The sequence below is a fragment of the Petromyzon marinus genome, chromosome 6 (genome assembly GCF_048934315.1).
Source record: "Petromyzon marinus isolate PM22_M1 ecotype Great Lakes invasive population chromosome 6, UKy_Petmar_22M1.pri1.0, whole genome shotgun sequence".
In the NCBI taxonomy this organism is placed as follows: Eukaryota; Metazoa; Chordata; class Hyperoartia; order Petromyzontiformes; family Petromyzontidae; genus Petromyzon; species Petromyzon marinus.
In genome coordinates, this window is record NC_133672.1 from 22637946 (window position 1) to 22662036 (window position 24091).

Genomic DNA, 24091 nt, shown 5'->3' on the forward strand with positions numbered 1-24091 from the left:
CCCAGTAGTTTTACAGATATCCCAGTAGGTTAACAGATGTCCCAGTAGTTTCACACATGTCCCAGTAGTTTCACAGACACCCCAATAGTTTACATATGTCCCATTAGTTTCACAGATGTCCCCATAGTTTCACAGATGTACCAATAGTTTCACAGATGTCCCAATAGTTTCATAGATGTCCCAATAGTTTCACATATGTCCCAATAGTTTCACATATGTCCCATTAGTTTCACAGATGACCCCATAGTTTCACAGATGTCCCAATAGTTTCACAGATGTCCCAATAGTTTCACAGATGTCCCAATAGTTTCACCTATGTCCCATTTGTTTCACAGATGTCCCCATAGTTTCACAGATGTCCCAATAGTTTCACAGATGTACCAGTAGTTTCACAGATGTCCCAATAGTTTCACAGATGTCCCAATAGTTTCACAGATGTCCCAGAAGTTTTACAGACATCCCAGTAGGTTAACAGATGTCCTGATAGTTTCACAGATGTACCAGTAGTTTCACAGATGTCCCAGAAGTTTTACAGACATCCCAGTAGGTTAACAGATGTCCTGATAGTTTCACAGATGTACCAGTAGTTTCATAGATGTCCCAATAGTTTCACATATGTCCCATTAGTTTCACATATGTCCCATTAGTTTCACAGATGTCCCCATAGTTTCACAGATGTCCCAATAGTTTAACAGATGTCCCAGTAGTTTTACAGATGTCCCAGTAGTTTCACACATGTCCCAGTAGTTTCACAGACGCCCCAATAGTTTCACATATGTCCCATTAGTTTCACAGATGTCCCAGTAGTTTCACAGATGTCCCAATAGTTTAACAGATGTCCCAGTAGTTTAACAGATGTCCCAGTAGTTTTACAGATGTCCCAGTAGGTTAACAGATGTCCCCATAGTTTCACAGATGTCCCAATAGTTTCACAGATGTCCCAATAGTTTCACAGATGTCCCAGTAGTTTTACAGATATCCCAATAGGTTAACAGATGTCCCCATAGTTTCACAGATGTACCAGTAGTTTCACAGATGTCCCAATAGTTTCACAGATGTCAAAATAGTTTCACATATGTCCAAATAGTTTCACATATGTCCCATTAGTTTCACAGATGTCCCAATAGTTTCACAGATGTACCAGTAGTTTCACAGATGTCCCAATAGTTTCACAGATGTCCCAATAGTTTCACAGATGTCCCAGAAGTTTTAAAGACATCCCAGTAGGTTAACAGATGTCCTGATAGTTTCACAGATGTACCAGTAGTTTCACAGATGTCCCAGAAGTTTTACAGACATCCCAGTAGGTTAACAGATGTCCCATTAGTTTCACAGATGTCCCATTAGTTTCACAGATGTCCCATTAGTTTCACAGATGTCCCATTAGTTTCACAGATGTCCCAATAGTGTCACAGATGTCCAATAGTTTAACAGATGTCCCAGTAGTTTTACAGATGTCCCAGTAGTTTCACACATTTCCCAGTAGTTTCACAGACGCCCCAATAGTTTCACATATGTCCCATTAGTTTCACAGATGTCCCCATAGTTTCACAGATGTCCCAATAGTTTCACAGATGTACCAGTAGTTTCACAGATGTCCCAATAGTTTAACAGATGTCCCAATAGTTTCACCCATGTCCCAGTAGTTTTACAGATATCCCAGTAGGTTAACAGATGTCCCCATAGTTTCACAGATGTCCCAATAGTTTAACACATGTCCCAGTAGTTTAACAGATGTCCCAGTAGTTTCACAGATGTCCCAGTAGGTTAACAGATGTCCCCATAGTTTCACAGATGTCCCTATAGTTTCACAGATGTCCCCATAGTTTCACAGATGTCCCAATAGTTTCACAGATGTCCCAATAGTTTCACAGATGTCCCAATAGTTTCACATATGTCCCATTAGTTTCACAGATGTCCCCATAGTTTCACAGATGTCCCAGTAGGTTAACAGATGTCCCCATAGTTTCACAGATGTCCCATTAGTTTCACAGATGTCCCCATAGTTTCACAGATGTCCCAATAGTTTCACAGATGTCCCAATAGTTTCACATATGTCCCATTAGTTTCACAGATGTCCCCATAGTTTCACAGATGTCCCAATAGTTTAACAGATGTCCCAGTAGTGTTAGAGATGTCCCAGTAGTTTCACACATGTAGCAGTAGTTTCACAGACGCCCCAATAGTTTCACATATGTCCCATTATTTTTACAGATGTCCCCATAGTTTCACAGATGTCCCAATAGTTTCACAGATGTCCCATTAGTTTCACAGATGTCCCATTAGTTTCACAGATGTCCCATTAGTTTCACAGATGTCCCAATAGTTTCACAGATGTCCAATAGTTTAACAGATGTCCCAGTAGTTTTACAGATGTCCCAGTAGTTTCACACATTTCCCAGTAGTTTCACAGACGCCCCAATAGTTTCACATATGTCCCATTAGTTTCACAGATGTCCCCATAGTTTCACAGATGTCCCAATAGTTTCACAGATGTACCAGTAGTTTCACAGATGTCCCAATAGTTTAACAAATGTCCCAATAGTTTCACCCATGTCCCAGTAGTTTTACAGATATCCCAGTAGGTTAACAGATGTCCCAGTAGTTTCACACATGTCCCAGTAGTTTCACAGACACCCCAATAGTTTACATATGTCCCATTAGTTTCACAGATGTCCCCATAGTTTCACAGATGTACCAATAGTTTCACAGATGTCCCAATAGTTTCATAGATGTCCCAATAGTTTCACATATGTCCCAATAGTTTCACATATGTCCCATTAGTTTCACAGATGACCCCATAGTTTCACAGATGTCCCAATAGTTTCACAGATGTCCCAATAGTTTCACAGATGTCCCAATAGTTTCACCTATGTCCCATTTGTTTCACAGATGTCCCCATAGTTTCACAGATGTCCCAATAGTTTCACAGATGTACCAGTAGTTTCACAGATGTCCCAATAGTTTCACAGATGTCCCAATAGTTTCACAGATGTCCCAGAAGTTTTACAGACATCCCAGTAGGTTAACAGATGTCCTGATAGTTTCACAGATGTACCAGTAGTTTCACAGATGTCCCAGAAGTTTTACAGACATCCCAGTAGGTTAACAGATGTCCCGATAGTTTCACAGATGTACCAGTAGTTTCACAGATGTCCCAATAGTTTCACATATGTCCCATTAGTTTCACATATGTCCCATTAGTTTCACAGATGTCCCCATAGTTTAACAGATGTCCCAGTAGTTTTACAGATGTCCCAGTAGTTTCACACATGTCCCAGTAGTTTCACAGATGTACCAGTAGTTTCACAGATGTCCCAATAGTTTAACAAATGTCCAAATAGTTTCACCCATGTCCCAGTAGTTTTACAGATATCCCAGTAGGTTAACAGATGTCCCAGTAGTTTCACACATGTCCCAGTAGTTTCACAGACACCCCAATAGTTTACATATGTCCCATTAGTTTCACAGATGTCCCCATAGTTTCACAGATGTACCAATAGTTTCACAGATGTCCCAATAGTTTCATAGATGTCCCAATAGTTTCACATATGTCCCAATAGTTTCACATATGTCCCATTAGTTTCACAGATGACCCCATAGTTTCACAGATGTCCCAATAGTTTCACAGATGTCCCAATAGTTTCACAGATGTCCCAATAGTTTCACAGATGTCCCAATAGTTTCACATATGTCCCATTAGTTTCACAGATGTCCCCATAGTTTCACAGATGTCCCAATAGTTTCACAGATGTACCAGTAGTTTCACAGATGTCCCAATAGTTTCACAGATGTCCCAATTGTTTCCCAGATGTCCCAGAAGTTTTACAGACATCCCAGTAGGTTAACAGATGTCCTGATAGTTTCACATATGTCCCAGTAGTTTTACAGATGTCCCAGTAGTTTCACAGATGTCCCATTAGTTTCACAGATGTCCCCATAGTTCCACAGATGTCCCAATAGTTTCTCAGATGTCCCAATAGTTTCACAGATGTCCCCATAGTTTCACAGATGTACCAGAAGTTTCACAGATGTCCCAATAGTTTCACAGATGTCGCAATAGTTTCACAGATGTACTAGTAGTTTCACAGATGTCCCAATAGTTTAACAGATGTCCCAGTAGTTTTCCAGATTTCCCAGTAGTTTAACAGATGTCCCAATAGGTTAACAGATGTCCCCATAGTTTCACAGATGTCCCAGTAGTTTCACAGATGACCCCATAGTTTCACAGATGTCCCAATAGTTTCACAGATGTCCCAATAGTTTCACAGATGTCCCAATAGTTTCACCTATGTCCCATTTGTTTCACAGATGTCCCCATAGTTTCACAGATGTCCCAATAGTTTCACAGATGTACCAGTAGTTTCACAGATGTCCCAATAGTTTCACAGATGTCCCAATAGTTTCACAGATGTCCCAGAAGTTTTACAGACATCCCAGTAGGTTAACAGATGTCCTGATAGTTTCACAGATGTACCAGTAGTTTCACAGATGTCCCAGAAGTTTTACAGACATCCCAGTAGGTTAACAGATGTCCCGATAGTTTCACAGATGTACCAGTAGTTTCACAGATGTCCCAATAGTTTCACATATGTCCCATTAGTTTCACATATGTCCCATTAGTTTCACAGATGTCCCCATAGTTTCACAGATGTCCCAATAGTTTAACAGATGTCCCAGTAGTTTTACAGATGTCCCAGTAGTTTCACACATGTCCCAGTAGTTTCACAGATGTACCAGTAGTTTCACAGATGTCCCAATAGTTTAACAAATGTCCAAATAGTTTCACCCATGTCCCAGTAGTTTTACAGATATCCCAGTAGGTTAACAGATGTCCCAGTAGTTTCACACATGTCCCAGTAGTTTCACAGACACCCCAATAGTTTACATATGTCCCATTAGTTTCACAGATGTCCCCATAGTTTCACAGATGTACCAATAGTTTCACAGATGTCCCAATAGTTTCATAGATGTCCCAATAGTTTCACATATGTCCCAATAGTTTCACATATGTCCCATTAGTTTCACAGATGACCCCATAGTTTCACAGATGTCCCAATAGTTTCACAGATGTCCCAATAGTTTCACAGATGTCCCAATAGTTTCACCTATGTCCCATTTGTTTCACAGATGTCCCCATAGTTTCACAGATGTCCCAATAGTTTCACAGATGTACCAGTAGTTTCACAGATGTCCCAATAGTTTCACAGATGTCCCAATAGTTTCACAGATGTCCCAGAAGTTTTACAGACATCCCAGTAGGTTAACAGATGTCCTGATAGTTTCACAGATGTACCAGTAGTTTCACAGATGTCCCAGAAGTTTTACAGACATCCCAGTAGGTTAACAGATGTCCCATTAGTTTCACAGATGTCCCATTAGTTTCACAGATGTCCCATTAGTTTCACAGATGTCCCATTAGTTTCACAGATGTCCCAATAGTGTCACAGATGTCCAATAGTTTAACAGATGTCCCAGTAGTTTTACAGATGTCCCAGTAGTTTCACACATTTCCCAGTAGTTTCACAGACGCCCCAATAGTTTCACATATGTCCCATTAGTTTCACAGATGTCCCCATAGTTTCACAGATGTCCCAATAGTTTCACAGATGTACCAGTAGTTTCACAGATGTCCCAATAGTTTCACCCATGTCCCAGTAGTTTTACAGATATCCCAGTAGGTTAACAGATGTCCCCATAGTTTCACAGATGTCCCAATAGTTTAACACATGTCCCAGTAGTTTAACAGATGTCCCAGTAGTTTCACAGATGTCCCAGTAGGTTAACAGATGTCCCCATAGTTTCACAGATGTCCCTATAGTTTCACAGATGTCCCAGTAGTTTTACAGATTTCCCAATATGTTAACAGATGTCCCCACAGTTTCACAGATGTACCAGTAGTTTCACAGATGTCCCAATAGTATCACAGATGTCCCAATAGATTCAAATATGTCAAAATAGTTTCACATATGTCCCATTAGTTTCACAGATGTCCCAATAGTTTCACATATGTCCCATTAGTTTCACAGATGTCCCCATAGTTTCACAGATGTCCCAATAGTTTCACAGATGTCCCAATAGTTTCACAGATGTCCCAATAGTTTCACATATGTCCCATTAGTTTCACAGATGTCCCCATAGTTTCACAGATGTCCCAATAGTTTAACAGATGTCCCAGTAGTGTTAGAGATGTCCCAGTAGTTTCACACATGTAGCAGTAGTTTCACAGACGCCCCAATAGTTTCACATATGTCCCATTATTTTTACAGATGTCCCCATAGTTTCACAGATGTCCCAATAGTTTCACAGATGTCCCATTAGTTTCACAGATGTCCCATTAGTTTCACAGATGTCCCATTAGTTTCACAGATGTCCCAATAGTTTCACAGATGTCCAATAGTTTAACAGATGTCCCAGTAGTTTTACAGATGTCCCAGTAGTTTCACACATTTCCCAGTAGTTTCACAGACGCCCCAATAGTTTCACATATGTCCCATTAGTTTCACAGATGTCCCCATAGTTTCACAGATGTCCCAATAGTTTCACAGATGTACCAGTAGTTTCACAGATGTCCCAATAGTTTAACAAATGTCCCAATAGTTTCACCCATGTCCCAGTAGTTTTACAGATATCCCAGTAGGTTAACAGATGTCCCAGTAGTTTCACACATGTCCCAGTAGTTTCACAGACACCCCAATAGTTTACATATGTCCCATTAGTTTCACAGATGTCCCCATAGTTTCACAGATGTACCAATAGTTTCACAGATGTCCCAATAGTTTCATAGATGTCCCAATAGTTTCACATATGTCCCAATAGTTTCACATATGTCCCATTAGTTTCACAGATGACCCCATAGTTTCACAGATGTCCCAATAGTTTCACAGATGTCCCAATAGTTTCACAGATGTCCCAATAGTTTCACCTATGTCCCATTTGTTTCACAGATGTCCCCATAGTTTCACAGATGTCCCAATAGTTTCACAGATGTACCAGTAGTTTCACAGATGTCCCAATAGTTTCACAGATGTCCCAATAGTTTCACAGATGTCCCAGAAGTTTTACAGACATCCCAGTAGGTTAACAGATGTCCTGATAGTTTCACAGATGTACCAGTAGTTTCACAGATGTCCCAGAAGTTTTACAGACATCCCAGTAGGTTAACAGATGTCCCGATAGTTTCACAGATGTACCAGTAGTTTCACAGATGTCCCAATAGTTTCACATATGTCCCATTAGTTTCACATATGTCCCATTAGTTTCACAGATGTCCCCATAGTTTCACAGATGTCCCAATAGTTTAACAGATGTCCCAGTAGTTTTACAGATGTCCCAGTAGTTTCACACATGTCCCAGTAGTTTCACAGATGTACCAGTAGTTTCACAGATGTCCCAATAGTTTAACAAATGTCCAAATAGTTTCACCCATGTCCCAGTAGTTTTACAGATATCCCAGTAGGTTAACAGATGTCCCAGTAGTTTCACACATGTCCCAGTAGTTTCACAGACACCCCAATAGTTTACATATGTCCCATTAGTTTCACAGATGTCCCCATAGTTTCACAGATGTACCAATAGTTTCACAGATGTCCCAATAGTTTCATAGATGTCCCAATAGTTTCACATATGTCCCAATAGTTTCACATATGTCCCATTAGTTTCACAGATGACCCCATAGTTTCACAGATGTCCCAATAGTTTCACAGATGTCCCAATAGTTTCACAGATGTCCCAATAGTTTCACCTATGTCCCATTTGTTTCACAGATGTCCCCATAGTTTCACAGATGTCCCAATAGTTTCACAGATGTACCAGTAGTTTCACAGATGTCCCAATAGTTTCACAGATGTCCCAATAGTTTCACAGATGTCCCAGAAGTTTTACAGACATCCCAGTAGGTTAACAGATGTCCTGATAGTTTCACAGATGTACCAGTAGTTTCACAGATGTCCCAGAAGTTTTACAGACATCCCAGTAGGTTAACAGATGTCCTGATAGTTTCACAGATGTACCAGTAGTTTCATAGATGTCCCAATAGTTTCACATATGTCCCATTAGTTTCACATATGTCCCATTAGTTTCACAGATGTCCCCATAGTTTCACAGATGTCCCAATAGTTTAACAGATGTCCCAGTAGTTTTACAGATGTCCCAGTAGTTTCACACATGTCCCAGTAGTTTCACAGACGCCCCAATAGTTTCACATATGTCCCATTAGTTTCACAGATGTCCCAGTAGTTTCACAGATGTCCCAATAGTTTAACAGATGTCCCAGTAGTTTAACAGATGTCCCAGTAGTTTTACAGATGTCCCAGTAGGTTAACAGATGTCCCCATAGTTTCACAGATGTCCCAGTAGTTTTACAGATGTCCCAGTAGTTTTACAGATGTCCCAGTAGTTTCACACATGTCCCAGTAGTTTCACAGACGCCCCAATAGTTTCACATATGTCCCATTAGTTTCACAGATGTCCCAGTAGTTTCACAGATGTCCCAATAGTTTAACAGATGTCCCAGTAGTTTAACAGATGTCCCAGTAGTTTTACAGATGTCCCAGTAGGTTAACAGATGTCCCAGTAGTTTAACAGATGTCCCAGTAGTTTTACAGATGTCCCAGTAGGTTAACAGATGTCCCCATAGTTTCACAGATGTCCCAGTAGTTTTACAGATATCCCAATAGGTTAACAGATGTCCCCATAGTTTCACAGATGTACCAGTAGTTTCACAGATGTCCCAATAGTTTCACAGATGTCAAAATAGTTTCACATATGTCCAAATAGTTTCACATATGTCCCATTAGTTTCACAGATGTCCCCATAGTTTCACAGATGTCCCAATAGTTTCACAGATGTCCCAATAGTTTCACATATGTCCCATTAGTTTCACAGATGTCCCCATAGTTTCACAGATGTCCCAATAGTTTCACAGATGTACCAGTAGTTTCACAGATGTCCCAATAGTTTCACAGATGTCCCAATAGTTTCCCAGATGTCCCAGAAGTTTTACAGACATCCCAGTAGGTTAACAGATGTCCTGATAGTTTCACATATGTCCCAGTAGTTTTACAGATGTCCCAGTAGTTTCACAGATGTCCCATTAGTTTCACAGATGTCCCCATAGTTCCACAGATGTCCCAATAGTTTCTCAGATGTCCCAATAGTTTCACAGATGTCCCCATAGTTTCACAGATGTACCAGAAGTTTCACAGATGTCCCAATAGTTTCACAGATGTCCCAATAGTTTAACAGATGTCCCAGTAGTTTTACAGATTTCCCAGTAGTTTAACAGATGTCCCAATAGGTTAACAGATGTCCCCATAGTTTCACAGATGTCCCAATAGTTTCACAGATGTCCCAATAGTTTCACAGATGTCCCAGTAGTTTTACAGATATCCCAATAGGTTAACAGATGTCCCCATAGTTTCACAGATGTACCAGTAGTTTCACAGATGTCCCAATAGTTTCACAGATGTCAAAATAGTTTCACATATGTCCAAATAGTTTCACATATGTCCCATTAGTTTCACAGATGTCCCCATAGTTTCACAGATGTCCCAATAGTTTCACAGATGTCCCAATAGTTTCACATATGTCCCATTAGTTTCACAGATGTCCCCATAGTTTCACAGATGTCCCAATAGTTTCACAGATGTACCAGTAGTTTCACAGATGTCCCAATAGTTTAACAAATGTCCCAATAGTTTCACCCATGTCCCAGTAGTTTTACAGATATCCCAGTAGGTTAACAGATGTCCCAGTAGTTTCACACATGTCCCAGTAGTTTCACAGACACCCCAATAGTTTACATATGTCCCATTAGTTTCACAGATGTCCCCATAGTTTCACAGATGTACCAATAGTTTCACAGATGTCCCAATAGTTTCATAGATGTCCCAATAGTTTCACATATGTCCCAATAGTTTCACATATGTCCCATTAGTTTCACAGATGACCCCATAGTTTCACAGATGTCCCAATAGTTTCACAGATGTCCCAATAGTTTCACAGATGTCCCAATAGTTTCACCTATGTCCCATTTGTTTCACAGATGTCCCCATAGTTTCACAGATGTCCCAATAGTTTCACAGATGTACCAGTAGTTTCACAGATGTCCCAATAGTTTCACAGATGTCCCAATAGTTTCACAGATGTCCCAGAAGTTTTACAGACATCCCAGTAGGTTAACAGATGTCCTGATAGTTTCACAGATGTACCAGTAGTTTCACAGATGTCCCAGAAGTTTTACAGACATCCCAGTAGGTTAACAGATGTCCCGATAGTTTCACAGATGTACCAGTAGTTTCACAGATGTCCCAATAGTTTCACATATGTCCCATTAGTTTCACATATGTCCCATTAGTTTCACAGATGTCCCCATAGTTTCACAGATGTCCCAATAGTTTAACAGATGTCCCAGTAGTTTCACACATGTCCCAGTAGTTTCACAGATGTACCAGTAGTTTCACAGATGTCCCAATAGTTTAACAAATGTCCAAATAGTTTCACCCATGTCCCAGTAGTTTTACAGATATCCCAGTAGGTTAACAGATGTCCCAGTAGTTTCACACATGTCCCAGTAGTTTCACAGACACCCCAATAGTTTACATATGTCCCATTAGTTTCACAGATGTCCCCATAGTTTCACAGATGTACCAATAGTTTCGCAGATGTCCCAATAGTTTCATAGATGTCCCAATAGTTTCACATATGTCCCAATAGTTTCACATATGTCCCATTAGTTTCACAGATGACCCCATAGTTTCACAGATGTCCCAATAGTTTCACAGATGTCCCAATAGTTTCACAGATGTCCCAATAGTTTCACCTATGTCCCATTTGTTTCACAGATGTCCCCATAGTTTCACAGATGTCCCAATAGTTTCACAGATGTACCAGTAGTTTCACAGATGTCCCAATAGTTTCACAGATGTCCCAGAAGTTTTACAGACATCCCAGTAGGTTAACAGATGTCCTGATAGTTTCACAGATGTACCAGTAGTTTCACAGATGTCCCAGAAGTTTTACAGACATCCCAGTAGGTTAACAGATGTCCCATTAGTTTCACAGATGTCCCATTAGTTTCACAGATGTCCCATTAGTTTCACAGATGTCCCATTAGTTTCACAGATGTCCCAATAGTGTCACAGATGTCCAATAGTTTAACAGATGTCCCAGTAGTTTTACAGATGTCCCAGTAGTTTCACACATTTCCCAGTAGTTTCACAGACGCCCCAATAGTTTCACATATGTCCCATTAGTTTCACAGATGTCCCCATAGTTTCACAGATGTCCCAATAGTTTCACAGATGTACCAGTAGTTTCACAGATGTCCCAATAGTTTAACAGATGTCCCAATAGTTTCACCCATGTCCCAGTAGTTTTACAGATATCCCAGTAGGTTAACAGATGTCCCCATAGTTTCACAGATGTCCCAATAGTTTAACACATGTCCCAGTAGTTTAACAGATGTCCCAGTAGTTTCACAGATGTCCCAGTAGGTTAACAGATGTCCCCATAGTTTCACAGATGTCCCTATAGTTTCACAGATGTCCCCATAGTTTCACAGATGTCCCAATAGTTTCACAGATGTCCCAATAGTTTCACAGATGTCCCAATAGTTTCACATATGTCCCATTAGTTTCACAGATGTCCCCATAGTTTCACAGATGTCCCAGTAGGTTAACAGATGTCCCCATAGTTTCACAGATGTCCCATTAGTTTCACAGATGTCCCCATAGTTTCACAGATGTCCCAATAGTTTCACAGATGTCCCAATAGTTTCACAGATGTCCCAATAGTTTCACATATGTCCCATTAGTTTCACAGATGTCCCCATAGTTTCACAGATGTCCCAATAGTTTAACAGATGTCCCAGTAGTGTTAGAGATGTCCCAGTAGTTTCACACATGTAGCAGTAGTTTCACAGACGCCCCAATAGTTTCACATATGTCCCATTATTTTTACAGATGTCCCCATAGTTTCACAGATGTCCCAATAGTTTCACAGATGTCCCATTAGTTTCACAGATGTCCCATTAGTTTCACAGATGTCCCATTAGTTTCACAGATGTCCCAATAGTTTCACAGATGTCCAATAGTTTAACAGATGTCCCAGTAGTTTTACAGATGTCCCAGTAGTTTCACACATTTACCAGTAGTTTCACAGACGCCCCAATAGTTTCACATATGTCCCATTAGTTTCACAGATGTCCCCATAGTTTCACAGATGTCCCAATAGTTTCACAGATGTACCAGTAGTTTCACAGATGTCCCAATAGTTTAACAAATGTCCCAATAGTTTCACCCATGTCCCAGTAGTTTTACAGATATCCCAGTAGGTTAACAGATGTCCCAGTAGTTTCACACATGTCCCAGTAGTTTCACAGACACCCCAATAGTTTACATATGTCCCATTAGTTTCACAGATGTCCCCATAGTTTCACAGATGTACCAATAGTTTCACAGATGTCCCAATAGTTTCATAGATGTCCCAATAGTTTCACATATGTCCCAATAGTTTCACATATGTCCCATTAGTTTCACAGATGACCCCATAGTTTCACAGATGTCCCAATAGTTTCACAGATGTCCCAATAGTTTCACAGATGTCCCAATAGTTTCACCTATGTCCCATTTGTTTCACAGATGTCCCCATAGTTTCACAGATGTCCCAATAGTTTCACAGATGTACCAGTAGTTTCACAGATGTCCCAATAGTTTCACAGATGTCCCAATAGTTTCACAGATGTCCCAGAAGTTTTACAGACATCCCAGTAGGTTAACAGATGTCCTGATAGTTTCACAGATGTACCAGTAGTTTCACAGACACCCCAATAGTTTACATATGTCCCATTAGTTTCACAGATGTCCCCATAGTTTCACAGATGTACCAATAGTTTCACAGATGTCCCAATAGTTTCATAGATGTCCCAATAGTTTCACATATGTCCCAATAGTTTCACATATGTCCCATTAGTTTCACAGATGACCCCATAGTTTCACAGATGTCCCAATAGTTTCACAGATGTCCCAATAGTTTCACAGATGTCCCAATAGTTTCACCTATGTCCCATTTGTTTCACAGATGTCCCCATAGTTTCACAGATGTCCCAATAGTTTCACAGATGTACCAGTAGTTTCACAGATGTCCCAATAGTTTCACAGATGTCCCAATAGTTTCACAGATGTCCCAGAAGTTTTACAGACATCCCAGTAGGTTAACAGATGTCCTGATAGTTTCACAGATGTACCAGTAGTTTCACAGATGTCCCAGAAGTTTTACAGACATCCCAGTAGGTTAACAGATGTCCTGATAGTTTCACAGATGTACCAGTAGTTTCATAGATGTCCCAATAGTTTCACATATGTCCCATTAGTTTCACATATGTCCCATTAGTTTCACAGATGTCCCCATAGTTTCACAGATGTCCCAATAGTTTAACAGATGTCCCAGTAGTTTTACAGATGTCCCAGTAGTTTCACACATGTCCCAGTAGTTTCACAGACGCCCCAATAGTTTCACATATGTCCCATTAGTTTCACAGATGTCCCAGTAGTTTCACAGATGTCCCAATAGTTTAACAGATGTCCCAGTAGTTTAACAGATGTCCCAGTAGTTTTACAGATGTCCCAGTAGGTTAACAGATGTCCCCATAGTTTCACAGATGTCCCAATAGTTTCACAGATGTCCCAATAGTTTCACAGATGTCCCAGTAGTTTTACAGATATCCCAATAGGTTAACAGATGTCCCCATAGTTTCACAGATGTACCAGTAGTTTCACAGATGTCCCAATAGTTTCACAGATGTCAAAATAGTTTCACATATGTCCAAATAGTTTCACATATGTCCCATTAGTTTCACAGATGTCCCCATAGTTTCACAGATGTCCCAATAGTTTCCCAGATGTCCCAATAGTTTCACATATGTCCCATTAGTTTCACAGATGTCCCCATAGTTTCACAGATGTCCCAATAGTTTCACAGATGTACCAGTAGTTTCACAGATGTCCCAATAGTTTCACAGATGTCCCAATAGTTTCCCAGATGTCCCAGAAGTTTTACAGACATCCCAGTAGGTTAACAGATGTCCTGATAGTTTCACATATGTCCCAGTAGTTTTACAGATGTCCCAGTAGTTTCACAGATGTCCCATTAGTTTCACAGATGTCCCCATAGTTCCACAGATGTCCCAATAGTTTCTCAGATGTCCCAATAGTTTCACAGATGTCCCCATAGTTTCACAGATGTACCAGAAGTTTCACAGATGTCCCAATAGTTTCACAGATGTCGCAATAGTTTCACAGATGTACTAGTAGTTTCACAGATGTCCCAATAGTTTAACAGATGTCCCAGTAGTTTTACAGATTTCCCAGTAGTTTAACAGATGTCCCAATAGGTTAACAGATGTCCCCATAGTTTCACAGATGTCCCAGTAGTTTAACAGATGTCCCAGTAGTTTCACAGATGTCCCAGTAGGTTAACAGATGTCCCCATAGTTTCACAGATGTCCCAATAGTTTCACAGATGTCCCAATAGTTTCACAGATGTCCCAGTAGTTTTACAGATATCCCAATAGGTTAACAGATGTCCCCATAGTTTCACAGATGTACCAGTAGTTTCACAGATGTCCCAATAGTTTCACAGATGTCAAAATAGTTTCACATATGTCCAAATAGTTTCACATATGTCCCATTAGTTTCACAGATGTCCCCATAGTTTCACAGATGTCCCAATAGTTTCACAGATGTCCCAATAGTTTCACATATGTCCCATTAGTTTCACAGATGTCCCCATAGTTTCACAGATGTCCCAATAGTTTCACAGATGTACCAGTAGTTTCACAGATGTCCCAATAGTTTCACAGATGTCCCAATAGTTTCCCAGATGTGCCAGAAGTTTTACAGAAATCCCAGTAGGTTAACAGATGTCCTGATAGTTTCACAGATGTACCAGTAGTTTCACAGATGTCCCAGAAGTTTTTCAGACATCCCAGTAGGTTAACAGATGTCCTGATAGTTTCACAGATGTCCCAATAGGTTCACATATGTCCCAGTAGTTTTACAGATGTCCCAGTAGTTTCACAGATGTCCCATTAGTTTCACAGATGTCCCCATAGTTCCACAGATGTCCCAATAGTTTCTCAGATGTCCCAATAGTTTCACAGATGTCCCCATAGTTTCACAGATGTACCAGAAGTTTCACAGATGTCCCAATAGTTTCACAGATGTCGCAATAGTTTCACAGATGTACTAGTAGTTTCACAGATGTCCCAATAGTTTAACAGATGTCCCAGTAGTTTTACAGATTTCCCAGTAGTTTAACAGATGTCCCAATAGGTTAACAGATGTCCCCATAGTTTCACAGATGTCCCAATAGTTTCACAGATGTCCCAGTAGTTTTACAGATATCCCAATAGGTTAACAGATGTCCCCATAGTTTCACAGATGTACCAGTAGTTTCACAGATGTCCCAATAATTTCACAGATGTCCCAATAGTTTCACATATGTCCCAATAGTTTCACATATGTCCCATTAGTTTCACAGATGACCCCATAGTTTCACAAATGTCTCAATAGTTTCACAGATGTCCCAATAGTTTCACCTATGTCCCATTTGTTTCACAGATGTCCCCATAGTTTCACAGATGTCCCAATAGTTTCACAGATGTACCAGTAGTTTCACAGATGTCCCAATAGTTTCACAGATGTTCCAATAGTTTCACAGATGTCCCAGAAGTTTTACAGACATCCCAGTAGGTTAACAGATGTCCTGATAGTTTCACAGATGTACCAGTAGTTCCACAGATGTCCCAGAAGTTTTACAGACATCCCAGTAGGTTAACAGATGTCCCGATAGTTTCACAGATGTACCAGTAGTTTCACAGATGTTCCAATAGTTTCACATATGTCCCATTAGTTTCACAGATGTCCCCATAGTTTCACAGATGTCCCAATAGTTTAACAGATGTCCCAATAGTATTACAGATGGCCCAGTAGTTTAACACATGTCCCAGTAGTTTTACAGACGCCCCAATAGTTTCACATATATCCCATTAGTTTCACTGATGTCCCCATAGTTTCACAGATGTCCCAATAGTTTAACAGATGTCCCCATAGTTTCACAGATGTACCAGTAGTTTCACAGATGTCCCAATAGTTTCACAGATGTCCCAATAGTTTCACATATGTCCCAATAGTTTCACATATGTCCCATTAGTTTCACAGATGACCCCATAGTTTCACAAATGTCTCAATAGTTTCACAGATGTCCCAATAGTTTCACCTATGTCCCATTTGTTTCACAGATGTCCCCATAGTTTCACAGATGTCCCAATAGTTTCACAGATGTACCAGTAGTTTCACATATGTCCCAATAGTTTCACAGATGTTCCAATAGTTTCACAGATGTCCCAGAAGTTTTACAGACATCCCAGTAGGTTAACAGATGTCCTGATAGTTTCACAGATGTACCAGTAGTTCCACAGATGTCCCAGAAGTTTTACAGACATCCCAGTAGGTTAACAGATGTCCCGATAGTTTCACAGATGTACCAGTAGTTTCACAGATGTCCCAATAGTTTCACATATGTCCCATTAGTTTCACAGATGTGCCCATAGTTTCACAGATGTCCCAATAGTTTAACAGATGTCCCAATAGTATTACAGATGGCCCAGTAGTTTAACACATGTCCCAGTAGTTTTACAGACGCCCCAATAGTTTCACATATATCCCATTAGTTTCACTGATGTCCCCATAGTTTCACAGATGTCCCAATAGTTTAACAGATGTCCCAGTAGTTTTACAGATGTCCCAGTAGTTTCACACATGTCCCAGTAGTTTCACAGACGCCCCAATAGTTTCACATATGTCCCATTAGTTTCACAGATGTCCCAATAGGTTCACATATGTCCCAGTAGTTTTACAGATGTCCCAGTAGTTTCACAGATGTCCCAATAGTTTAACAGATGTCCCAGTAGTTTAACAGATGTCCCAGTAGTTTCACAGATGTCCCAGTAGGTTAACAGATGTCCCCATAGTTTCACAGATGTCCCAATAGTTTCACAGATGTCCCAGTAGTTTTACAGATATCCCAATAGGTTAACAGATGTCCCCATAGTTTCACAAATGTACCAGTAGTTTCACAGATGTCCCAATAGTTTCACATATGTCCCAATAGTTTCACATATGTCCCATTAGTTTCACAGATGTGCCCATAGTTTCACAGATGTCCCAATAGTTTCACAGATGTACCAGTAGTTTCACATATGTCCCAATAGTTTCACAGATGTTCCAATAGTTTCACAGATGTCCCAGAAGTTTTACAGACATCCCAGTAGGTTAACAGATGTCCTGATAGTTTCACAGATGTACCAGTAGTTCCACAGATGTCCCAGAAGTTTTACAGACATCCCAGTAGGTTAACAGATGTCCCGATAGTTTCACAGATGTACCAGTAGTTTCACAGATGTCCCAATAGTTTCACATATGTCCCATTAGTTTCACAGATGTGCCCATAGTTTCACAGATGTCCCAATAGTTTAACAGATGTCCCAATAGTATTACAGATGGCCCAGTAGTTTAACACATGTCCCAGTAGTTTTACAGACGCCCCAATAGTTTCACATATATCCCATTAGTTTCACTGATGTCCCCATAGTTTCACAGATGTCCCAATAGTTTAACAGATGTCCCAGTAGTTTTACAGATGTCCCAGTAGTTTCACACATGTCCCAGTAGTTTCACAGACGCCCCAATAGTTTCACATATGTCCCATTAGTTTCACAGATGTCCCAATAGGTTCACATATGTCCCAGTAGTTTTACAGATGTCCCAGTAGTTTCACAGATGTCCCAATAGTTTAACACATGTCCCAGTAGTTTAACAGATGTCCCAGTAGTTTCACAGATGTCCCAGTAGGTTAACAGATGTCCCCATAGTTTCACAGATGTCCCAATAGTTTCACAGATGTCCCAGTAGTTTTACAGATATCCCAATAGGTTAACAGATGTCCTCATAGTTTCACAGATGTACCAGTAGTTTCACAGATGTCTCAATAGTTTCACATATGTCCCAATAGTTTCACATATGTCCCAATAGTTTCACATATGTCCCATTAGTTTCACAGATGTGCCCATAGTTTCACAGATGTCCCAATAGTTTAACAGATGTCCCAATAGTATTACAGATGGCCCAGTAGTTTAACACATGTCCCAGTAGTTTTACAGACGCCCCAATAGTTTCACATATATCCCATTAGTTTCACTGATGTCCCCATAGTTTCACAGATGTCCCAATAGTTTAACAGATGTCCCAGTAGTTTTACAGATGTCCCAGTAGTTTCACACATGTCCCAGTAGTTTCACAGACGCCCCAATAGTTTCACATATGTCCCATTAGTTTCACAGATGTCCCAATAGGTTCACATATGTCCCAGTAGTTTTACAGATGTCCCAGTAGTTTCACAGATGTCCCAATAGTTTAACAGATGTCCCAGTAGTTTAACAGATGTCCCAGTAGTTTCACAGATGTCCCAGTAGGTTAACAGATGTCCCCATAGTTTCACAGATGTCCCAATAGTTTCACAGATGTCCCAGTAGTTTTACAGATATCCCAATAGGTTAACAGATGTCCCCATAGTTTCACAGATGTACCAGTAGTTTCACAGATGTCCCAATAGTTTCACATATGTCCCAATAGTTTCACATATGTCCCAATAGTTTCACATATGTCCCATTAGTTTCACAGATGACCCCATAGTTTCACAGATGTCCCAATAGTTTCAAAGATGTCCCAATAGTTTCACCTACGTCCCATTTGTTTCACAGATGTCCCCATAGTTTCACAGATGTCCCAATAGTTTCACAGATGTCCCAATAGTTTCACAGATGTCCCAGAAGTTTTACAGACATCCCAGTAGGTTAACAGATGTCCTGATAGTTTCACAGATGTACCAGTAGTTTCACAGATGTCCCAGAAGTTTTACAGACATCCCAGTAGGTTAACAGATGTCCCGATAGTTTCACAGATGTACCAGTAGTTTCACAGATGTCCCCATAGTTTCACAGATGTCCCAATAGTTTAACAGATGTCCCAGTAGTATTACAGATGGCCCAGTAGTTTAACACATGTCCCAGTAGTTTTACAGACGCCCCAATAGTTTCACATATGTCCCATTAGTTTCACAGATGTCCCCATAGTTTCACAGATGTCCCAATAGTTTAACAGATGTCCCAGTAGTTTTACAGATGTCCCAGTAGTTTCACACATGTCCCAGTAGTTTCACAGACGCCCCAATAGTTTCACCTATGTCCCATTAGTTTCACAGATGTCCCTATAGTTTCACAGATGTCCCAATAGTTTAACAGATGTCCCAGTAGTTTTACAGTTGTCCCAGTAGTTTCACACATGTCCCAGTAGTTTCACAGACACCCCAATAGTTTCACATATGTCCCATTAGTTTCACACATGTCCCAGTAGTGTCACAGACGCCCCAATAGTTTCACATATGTCCCATTAGTTTCACAGATGTCCCCATAGTTTCACAGATGTCCCAATAGTTTCACAGATGTCCCAGTTGTTTGACAGATGTCCCAATAGTTTCACAGATGTCCCAATAGTTTCACAGATGTCCCAATAGGTTCACATATGTCCCAGTAGTTTTACAGATGTCCCAGTAGTTTCACAGATGTCCCAATAGTTTAACAGATGTCCCAGTAGTTTAACAGATGTCCCAGCAGTTTCACAGATGTCCCCAATAGTTTCACAGATGTACCAGTAGTTTCACAGATGTCCCAATAGTTTACCCATGTCCCAATAGTTTCACAGATGTCCCAATAGTTTAACAGATGTCCCAGTTATTTCACAGATGTCCCAATAGTTTCACAGATGTCCCAATAGTTTCACAGATGTCCCAATAGGTTCACATATGTCCCAGTAGTTTTACAGATGTCCCAGTAGTTTCACAGATGTCCCAGTAGGTTAACAGATGTCCCCATAGTTTCACAGATGTCCCAATCGTTTCACAGATGTCCCAGTAGTTTTACAGATATCCCAATAGTTTCACAGATGTCCCAGTAGTTTCACAGATGTCCCAATAGTTTCACAGATGTCCCAGTTGTTTGACAGATGTCCCAATAGTTTCACAGATGTCCCAATAGTTTCACAGATGTCCCAATAGGTTCACATATGTCCCAGTAGTTTTACAGATGTCCCAGTAGTTTCACAGATGTCCCAATAGTTTAACAGATGTCCCAGTAGTTTAACAGATGTCCCAGCAGTTTCACAGATGTCCCCAATAGTTTCACAGATGTACCAGTAGTTTCACAGATGTCCCAATAGTTTACCCATGTCCCAATAGTTTCACAGATGTCCCAATAGTTTAACAGATGTCCCAGTTATTTCACAGATGTCCCAATAGTTTCACAGATGTCCCAATAGTTTCACAGATGTCCCAATAGGTTCACATATGTCCCAGTAGTTTTACAGATGTCCCAGTAGTTTCACAGATGTCCCAGTAGGTTAACAGATGTCCCCATAGTTTCACAGATGTCCCAATCGTTTCACAGATGTCCCAGTAGTTTTACAGATATCCCAATAGTTTCACAGATGTCCCAGTAGTTTCACAGATGTCCCAATAGTTTCACAGATGTCCCAATAGTTTCACAGATGTACTAGTAGTTTCACAGATGTCCCAATAGTTTCACATATGTCCCATTAGTTTCACAGATGTCCCCATAGTTTCACAGATGTCCCAATAGTTTAACAGATGTCCCAGTAGTTTTACAGATGTCCCAGTAGTTTCACACATGTCCCAGTAGTTTCACAGACGCCCCAATAGTTTTACATATGTCCCATTAGTTTCACAGATGTCCCCATAGTTTCACAGATGTCCCAATAGTTTCACAGATGTCCCAATAGTTTCACAGATGTCCCAATAGGTTCACATATGTCCCATTAGTTTCACAAATGTCCCCATAGTTTCACAGATGTCCCAATAGTTTCACAGATGTCCCAATAGTTTCACAGATGTCCCATTAGTTTCACAGATGTCCCCATAGTTTCACAGATGTCCCAATAGTTTCACAGATGTCCCAGGAGTTTAACAGATGTCCCCGTATAGGAATAGGTTTTACCCTTTTAACTGGCACAAAAACTGACACCTTTATTCAAGGCATCATGTTTGCAATAACCACAACACAAGCAGTCAAAATGCAAAAAAAAGACAACTCTGATAATAATATTGGCACTGTCCTTGAATTTGATTGGTCCACACCCGAGACGGCTTTTCTTAAGAGCCTAGTCTCCATTGGTGTTGGACCAGAAGACGCCAAAAGGCGTACAACTCAAAAACAGCGCCACTATTAGAGTATTGAGGGCTCGGGGTGAGCATTTACATTATGGGACCTCCTTTGCCAGTAACAAGATACAGGAATAGGTTTTTACCCTTTTAACTGGCTCCCTCATCCTGCTCCAGACATCCGAGATGCTCTTGCTCACGGCAGGAGGCTTTGGCGTCTGTGGATAAAGACAAATATCCCCCCCCCCCCCCCCCCCGTATAGAGTTAGCATGGCTGTCGGTGCTCGCGCTGTTGGCGACTAGCAGCGTCCATGAAGGCTGGCACAGCGCGCGCATAAAAAAATATATATTGTGGACGATGTTGGTCACGAAAGCCTACGTGTTAAATCTGTGAAACCGCCTGGACATCTGTGAAACTAAACTAAGGGGACATCCGTGAAACCATTGGGAATATCTGCGAATCTGCAGTGACTGCGACCGTCACCGCGTGGCGTCGGGCTTACGAAGCCACGGCGGGTAACGTGTTGCCATCACGTGCAGCCCCGCTCACTGATCGTAGTACCACCGGCCCCGGCGGGGCCTGGGTTGAGCGTCGGCCAGCCAGGGTCACGTTGGGGCACGGTACGCCGGCTGACCTGCCGACGCGCGACCGGACGATATCGGGCGGGGGGGGGGGGGCCCGTGAAGGGGCTCGGGGGTCCTTCGTGTTGCTGGCGATGAAGATCCACGGTGGGGTAAACGAAGCCTCTGGCCACGCGGTCCAGGACCCGGATCATGGAGTCCGGGCCGGGGATAGGGAACCTTGTCCAGTTCTGTCGTGGCGTGGCCAGGTGAGCACTCAACACCCAAAGTGTAGGTGGTGTTGTGTTACATCGATTTAATGAATAGCGTTGCTCCCAAGGCAACGTCTCGCCATTCGGTTGGACTCACTACAAAACCTATTGGGATGTCTTTGAAACGATTGGCCAGCAACACGCCCGGCAGTCTTCGGCCACACCAGCAGCCACGTTTCCAAACCGGACCAGGTAGTTATGTGACAACCTGTTGTGCGCCCTCGTGTGAATCTTTACCAATGAAAGTTCTACCGGGAGCTATCCCAAGGCCACATTCGTCGGCACGGCCTGTGGTAGAATCATCGCTGCGCACCGTGGCACTGCAGCCAGAATCAGAATCTTTATTTATACTGGAGGAATACTATGAGCTATGAAGCTCTTTTTCACAAATGTAAAATAATTATAACAGGTGTCCAATAGTTTCAGAGATGTCCAATAGTTTCAGAGATGCCCAATAGTTTCAGAGATGTCCAATAGTTTTACAGATGCCCAATAGTTTTACAGATGTCCCAATAGGTTCACATATGTCCCAATAGTTTTACAGATATCCAATAGTTTCACAGATGCCCAATAGTTTTACAGATGCCCAATAGTTTTACAGATGCTCAATAGTTTTACAGATGCCCAATAGTTTTACAGATGCCCAATAGTTTTAGAGATGCCCAATAGTTTTACAGATGCCCAATAGTTTTAGAGATGCCCAATAGTTTTAGAGATGCCCAATAGTTTTACAGATATCCAATAGTTTCAGAGATGCCCAATAGTTTTACAGATATCCAATAGTTTTAGAGATGCCCAATAGTTTTACAGATGCCCAATAGTTTTACAGATGCTCAATAGTTTTACAGATGCCCAATAGTTTTACAGATGCCCAATAGTTTTAGAGATGCCCAATAGTTTTACAGATGCCCAATAGTTTTAGAGATGCCCAATAGTTTTACAGATGCCCAATAGTTTCACTCATGTCCAGTCGTCGCCTTCCCCTGGTGCAGCCCCCCAACGTGACCACGAGCCGTGAGGTTGACGCGCAGCTCACCAGTACCGGGGTCTTGGTGGAAGCCGAGCGGGAACGACGATCGCCTGTCGCTAGATCTCGGCCGTGCGCCTCACCCCTCTCCCCGGAATCCCCACGGCCACCGTCGCTTCGTCAGCGGGGGGCGGTCGGAGTCGCCGCACCGTCACCCCTACGGACGTCGCGGTCGGGCGGGCCGATGCCGTCCTTGCCGCCGTTGCCGCCGTTGCCGCCGTTGCCGCCGTTGCCGCCGCCGCCGCCGCCGCCCATCCGCCTCGCGTGCAGGGTGCCCTCGCTCACGGCAGGGAGGGTTCGGCATCTGTGCGCGCGGGGAGGCGACAATCCCCCCACGCGGCGCATTAGCGGACCGCCGGGGGGGCAGGCGAAGTCGGCGAGGGGCTCCGACGAACACCGGCAAAGCTCCGTCGCCGCACGTGGGGAGTCGTTCACGGCCGCGGCCCGGCGCTCTCAACGCACCTCTCCAAAGGTGGAGGTGGGCGGAACCGGAGGAGGGGGAGGAGGAGCCTGCAGGAGAAAGGTCCTAGAACAAGATGACACTGAAGCAGACGAACGGGGGAATAACACAATTTCAAAAGTAGCAGCTTTGCATTATTCAAATATTCGCCACGTGCCGGACACCTCCAATCACCGGATCGGTTCCCACTCCACTCGGTCTCGTCTCGCAGAGATCCCACAGAACCATCTGTCGGTGTTCCTACAAACATCCCGCGTGCGTACGCACCGTGGGCTAGAGCAGCAACTCCTGGCACAATGGTGGTGGTGGTGATGGTGGGGGTGGTGGTGGTAGTGGTGGTGGTGGGGGGGTGGTGGGGGTGGTAGTGGTGGTGATGGTGGTGGTGGGGGTGGTGGGGGTGGTGGGGGGGGGGGGGTGATGGTGGTGATGGGGGTGGTGGTGGGTGATGGTGGTGATGGGGGTGGTGGTGGGGGTGGTGGT